Source organism: Bactrocera tryoni, unplaced genomic scaffold, assembly GCF_016617805.1.
Source record: "Bactrocera tryoni isolate S06 unplaced genomic scaffold, CSIRO_BtryS06_freeze2 scaffold_7, whole genome shotgun sequence".
NCBI classification, from domain to species: domain Eukaryota; kingdom Metazoa; phylum Arthropoda; class Insecta; order Diptera; family Tephritidae; genus Bactrocera; species Bactrocera tryoni.
This window is the reverse complement of record NW_024396366.1, coordinates 12,930,499-12,937,260: the sequence shown is the minus strand read 5'-3', so window position 1 is coordinate 12,937,260 and position 6,762 is coordinate 12,930,499. Positions and strand designations below refer to the sequence as shown.

The window sequence follows — 6,762 nt, the reverse complement described above, 5'->3', positions numbered from 1 at the left end:
TTTCTCTTCTTTCATATTATATTTTATTGTTTGCGCTTTTTTTATTAAAAAACCATACATACGCATATATAAATACTGATAGGAACGATAAAACTCGCTTGGATTTCCGTCAGGGCTTTTGGGGACAATTTGAGTGTATGTATGTGGATGTGGAATTAAGTGTGTGTGCGTTTCGTGGCCGCTTTTCCCTGTCCTTTGGTTGTGCTGACTTCTTGGTGAGCTGGTGATATTGTTGTTCAATTTTTTTGTTAGTTTTGTATTAATTCGTGCCCGTTTTGTGTGGTTATTTATGTATATATTTTTTGTTGTTTGTCCCGGTTCGCGCCTGCTATGTTATTTATTTCGCGCCTGATCTTTTAATTATATTTTATAGTTTCCCTTCTTTTTTTTTGGTTTTATATTTTATGAGGGCAAATCTTTTGCCTAGTATCACACTTATGTATATGTACATATGTACATATATTTCGCCACAGCACAGCACTCTTATGTGGTCACTGCACTGTTGATATCTCACTTTGTTTTCACTGTTTCATTTGTACTTTTGTGTCACAGTACAATTTGTTTTTTTTTTTTTATTTTGCTTAAATTTTTTTCCAAATTCGTTCATTAGTATAAGTTAATAAAAAATACGCACTTATGTGTCACCGCACAAATGTTCATTTTGTTTTACTTTTCCATAGTGCCTCTCACTATGGCTCGATGGACCAATGTTTGCTTCCTTCCTCCTTGTCACCACTTACCTCGGCACTAAAACTTCACTCTTAGTAAATTGTTAAAAATATTAATAAAAACATTCGTTTATTTCCGTTCTTTAACTTCACTTCACTGTATAGTAAGTACGTAGGATGCGGAATATTAAAAAAAGTGCGTGGAGTCCCTACGCGCAAATGAAGTTATACTTCTTAGTGATATTCCAAGAAATGCTTTCATTTTGTATGAAAGAAAACTAGAAAACTTAAATTCACATTTTATAAATTTATTATGCACATAAAATGAAGAATAAAGCAAAGTCTAAATCAAGGAACTTTGACTAGAAAAGTGGTTCTGTCTCTTCGTTGCGGAAAAGAATATGCAGCGTAATCATCTCTCTTTTGTAATCCATCAACACGCGTTGAAGGCCCAGCAGTTATCGGTGAATTGACGACCGTTGATACGTCAGTAGTTATAGATGCTCCCGCAGAGATTGATGGAACAGCAAACGTTGAATCTTTTTTTACGCGCTCTCTGATATTCCGCAGCTGTTTTCCTCTTCTTCGTTTGACTGCCAGCTATCATTTCCAATTTCTCCTTTTCCCGCTCTGCCTTCTTTCGTGCTCGATATTCACGATAATATTGTGCTGTTTTCCATCCTCTTGAAACACGGGCTACACTGTCTGTGAAGATCAGGTAGGTCGGAATTCGCCTCGCAATTTTAACATTTTTTACAATTCTCTCACATATTCTAACCGAAAATATGAAGAGACAGAAATATATGTATTTATAAAATTATTTCTTTGATAGCGCAACCTAAGCGTCAATGGTGGTGTTGGTGGTAAGCGCTTCGAAAGTCAAGATGCTACCACAGGTTCGAATCTCGACAGAATAAATTTTTAATTTTTTGCTTTTAACACCGTATACTATACAAATAAATATTTTTCTTACTAATAGGAATTAAATTTATCACAGCAATATTATGTATGTGTATATTATATATATTGCTGTGATAAATTTAATTTCTATTAGTAAGAAAAATATTTATTTGTATAGTATACGATGTTAAAAGGTATACATCTTCTATCCTATCTTGTGTATCTGCACATGCTCATATGAGTGTATGTATACGCATGTGCGCGTTCAGAAATTGAAATCATATTTTCATCACTTATCAATATATGTACTTATTACATGTGCGCGCATTGACTTGCATGTTCATACATTCATATATACTTATATGTACATATATTTGCATACATTGCCAAACAAATAATGCACAAGCATACAAACATACATATGCGTACACATATGAATATGTCACCAACAAAAAATTGATCTTCACAAGTCAATATGGCAGCCAAATTGGCGAAGAACAAGTGTAGTAAATTTTACAACAAAAACGATTTCATTCATGAACGCAGGCGCAAATTCCACAAGTAACATCTCCCCGAGCATGCCTTTGCCAACAAGTCGTCTTTTCGCGACGATGGCAAAAGCCAAAAATCATAAATTCAGTGGCGTAGCTAACATAGGTTACACCCGGGGCGGATTTTGAAGGTGTCACCCCAAAACTCAATCAAAACTTTTAAAGTAAAAAAATAATCATTTACATTTTATTAGAACACGAGTATTACAAATATTATATTAGTATATTATGTGAAAAAATTAAAATTTCTTCCTTCTAGCTTTGACACTTGCAAACTCCGAAATCACGTCTTCAAAATTTATATTTTGTGTTGCTTCATATTTCTATCGTTAAAATACCAAGATTGTTTTAATCTGGTTTCAGTCATTGTAGACCGCAAGTAATTTTTAATTAAATTTAATTTGCTGAAACTTCTCTCACATGAAGCGACAGATGCACATATTGTCATAAATAACTTTAATGCGACCGTTAGATTCGGAAGAGAAGCTGTAAAGTTCCATTCCACAATGAATTTCAAATAGTCCAGCATCACCCAATTAGAGACAGTGATATTAGCCGCTTTTAAATGTCTTCTCAATCTTGGTATTTCTAAAAGTAGTTCTGTTTCTGATACTTCATCGTAAAGGTTAGTAAATTTTGGTATAGCAAATTTAAACTGTTCAGTGTTTGCCAAAAGCAAGGTCTTTGACTGCACAACTTCAAACAATGAAGCTACGTCTTTAATGGACTTTACTCGTGTTTTGAGTTCAATATTGAATCTGTCAATACATTCTAACATGTCCTTTTGAAGTTCCGCTCTAAGTGTAAGTCCAGTATCGGTGGCTAACTCACCGGGCATGCGTTTCTTGCGACGAATTCGTCGTTCCATCGAAATGTTGTATTCTTCCGATATTTGTAAATATGTATTTAAGTAGGTATGACTAGAAAATAATAGCAAAAATACTTTACTTACCTTGTTTATTTTCTTCAAGAATCTTAATAGTCGGTTTTATACAAAAATTGTTGTTTTTAATATTCAATAATTAACAAACACTTTGCACTAAACTTTCACACGTTCACGTAAAAGAATATTGAAATAAATGCGGTCGGAAACAAAAGAAATTGCCCAATCCACAACACAAGTGACGAGCTCTATATCAAGGGAATCCCCTGACTAGCGTTGGTTGTGCGAATTCCACCTAATTCTCTTTTGTAACGGCTAATCAATTTGTACATGTCAAACGAAAGTTTACCGCCCAGGACTGTATCGTTTTGCATGCAAAATTTAAGAAATTCTTGAAGCGTGTTAAAAAAAAAAGAACTTACATAACAAGTAACATCTCAATAAAATTTAAGAAACATGTAAAGTAATTCAAAATAATCACTTAAATAACTCAATCACTTAAATTACATTATATATATTAAAGTGCTGCTCTTTAAGCTTTAAAATTTATATGTAGCTTAAATGCTAACACAACACCCTAATTACATGAAAGTAACAAAAAAACTCTTACACAACACCCTATTTTCTAGAGCAGCGTTGTCCACGGCCTATGCGCACAATAGCGCACGGACAGTGCCAGACACCTCACACCAACATGTCGCGACAAGTGTCTGTGAAACCACGATTGTGCTGCTGTATTCAACTTCGTAGGCAAGCAAAGCAGAATTTTGCGATCAGTTGACGCTAGAATAACCAACACAAGCATAACGTGCACACAGTCACGTTGGACAACACTGCTGTATATACTGAGATTGACAGTGTGCACATTGTTTTGTTTTTAAATACTCGTATCAATTTATTTTGCTCGTGGTACGATATTATAGTTACCTAGATTATTTGATTAGTGGCGGTTATGCTCTCTGCCACACATTTACGATTTTTTATAGGTAGGTGATTGTCATAGTCGGGGCGTAGACCGCCCCTGCCGCCCTCCCCTAGCTACGCCACTGCATAAATTGCACAACTTTCTGGTGCTTCTCGCAAAAATCTGCGTCGATATGTATTCACGATCATACGTATACATACATACATATTTACGCATGTTTGTAGGCGAAGCTGCTACAGCGGCAAGGGTGACAATCAGCGGCCATTACTTTACTTATGCCATAGAAATTCTATTGGAAATGACAACGAAATAATGCAAATATGCATATTTCTAAATGTCATTAATTTCTTTAAAGAAATGAAAGGAATGAATGATCCTGAGAAGTATAGTCTTAACTTTTCAACGGCCAACGCAGAGAATTCCAACCAAAAGGAATTTATTCATTAAAATCACCACTCAGAAGTCGTTTTATCCGTTGTAAGCGAACGATTTTCGAAGAAACATCATTTCTAATATGCCACAAGACAAAATTAGAAATGAACTTCTTAAACCTATATATACTTCGTCATTGCGGGTCGATTTCCAAAAAATGTAAATGAAGACTAACTACAGAAATGATCCTGTAAAGTATAGCCTTAATTTTTCAACGGCCAACGCAGAGTCTTTCAACCAAAATATACGCAAAATAGTTGAGAATTCGCAGAAATGAAAGACAAACGAAAGGAAAAAAAAGCATAACTTCAATAATGCACAAGCATACAAACATACATATGCGCAGCAGCAGCAAGGAAAGAGGTAACAATCGGCGATCCATTGTATATTTCTTTCATGCATAACCAAACCATAATTAGGACAACGCAATACAAGTGTCAATGGTGGTATTGGTGGTAAGCGCTTGAAAAGTTACGACGAGCACGTAGGTTCGAATCCCAACAGAATTTATTTTTAATTGAATATGTCACCAACCAAAAATTGAAACATTGTTCTACAAAAACAACAACACCATAAGCATGGCAATATTGAAAAGCCGAGCTGTGCCGAAAGAAACGAACAAACGATCACCGATTGTCACCGCTTCGCTTGCTGCCCGAACATCTTCGCAGACAAGGTTGCGTAGATTCATATTGAGCAAGGTTGCGCAACCTGAATCTATCGCAACCTTTTCCGAACTCGTATAAGAAGTATAACTTGAAAAACGTTATTACTCAATATTAAAAATGTGATGCTGCGACCGATGTGCGCTCGGTGCGAGATCGAGGAAAGAAAAACGGCCTCTTCTCCTGGAGCGGTCGGTTTTGATAATAGTGTAGAAATGTGCTGTGATGTCCGCATGTGTTGTATATATTCGTGTGTATTAGTGTGTCGTGCTTTCATGTGGAACGTCTGCATGTGTGGTGTCTTCATATGTGGATCGCGTTGGTGTGATGTGTTGTCGTTGTCGAGGGGAGAGCTAACTCATCTAAAAACAATATAAAAATGAGAATATTGCAGCTGAATTTAAACGACTACGCCGCAAAACAAGCTCTGCTGCAACAAACCGTAACAGAAAGCAACATTGACTGTCGTCCCAGCGCGTCCATTAGAGAATTTGAAGACTTCCTCCTTGAATTATCTTTAGAAAGCAGATGTAAATCGCCGATAACAATGGTAGGCGATTTTAACGCAAGGGCTATATCCTGCGGTAGCAGAAGGTCAAACCATCGGGGGCGCCTAGTTCTAGAATTGTAACTACACAATTATTAATAGCGGGACGAAAAATACCTACCAAAAAGGAATTAAAGCCTCTATAATAGATCTGATGTTTGCAAATGACGCACTAAGTAGACACACATAGCGCAATAGCGATGAGCTCAGTAATACTATATGCTGCTCCAGTCTTGAGCAGACATAAAAGTATATGCCAGATCAATAAATGCGGTGCATAGGCTCACAGCAATAAAAGTACCAAGTCCTTTCCGAACTATATCCAGCAAAGCAGGTGAAGTACTATGTAGATAGTATGCCGCCCATAGATATTCAGTGAGACGAATTCACGAGATTATATGAGCTATCAGCTATCAAAAATAGAGAGCAGAGAAAGAAATCTGAACCAACATGAACATACATGGATAACTAGGCAACATGGGGATCTGGATTACCACCTGAACCAAATACTAAAGAGGCATGAGTGCTTCAGAGGCTACCTATACAAATTTCAAAATGACGTCAGTCCGTATTTTCGATGTGTGCGGAGTCCATAGAAGACTGTGATCATGTGTTTTTCCATTGTCCTCGGTTACAAACATAAGGGAAAAGTTGGAAACTGCACTAGGTGGTAGTTTGACGGTGGAAAATTTGACTGCACTTATGTGTCAGTCCTTTGATAAGTAGAAAGGCTGTTCGCGAAGCGGAAACTTCCATCATGACGAAATTCAGACAGTTTCAGCAGAATAGGCGTCGATCCGTTCGAGCTATAGAGGAGACGTAAAATGTCTTGTCAAAGGATGGAGTTATGTAAGAAGCAAGTGAGCAAGGGAGAAAAGTTCTTTGATCGCCATTCACTTGGAAGTGAATGGCTCAAGCAGCCCACGACTTTCGATCTCTGACCAAGTATCCTCTGGATAGCCTAAGAACATCCGTTTGAAGGCGAGGTAAGGTAAGAAGGCGAATATTCCCTACAGTGTCAAAAACAGCCTCAGATGAGAGACCCCTCTTTGGTGACGACCATGGCAAACGAAATATGGATTTCTGGTCCTTTGCGCATTGGCTACGGCGAATATAGCATTGGATGGAACGAGGAACTGTATGAGATATATGACGACATTGACATAGCGGCTACGCTGGCTAAGTCATGTT

General features: G+C 37.1%; 1 pseudogene; it reads right to left on the bottom strand.

Annotated features, from left to right (window-relative positions):
* Positions 1-4,378: 4,378 nt before the first annotated feature.
* LOC120781898 lies at positions 4,379-4,564 on the bottom strand (annotated as a pseudogene).
* Between the last annotated feature and the right edge of the window lie 2,198 nt (positions 4,565-6,762).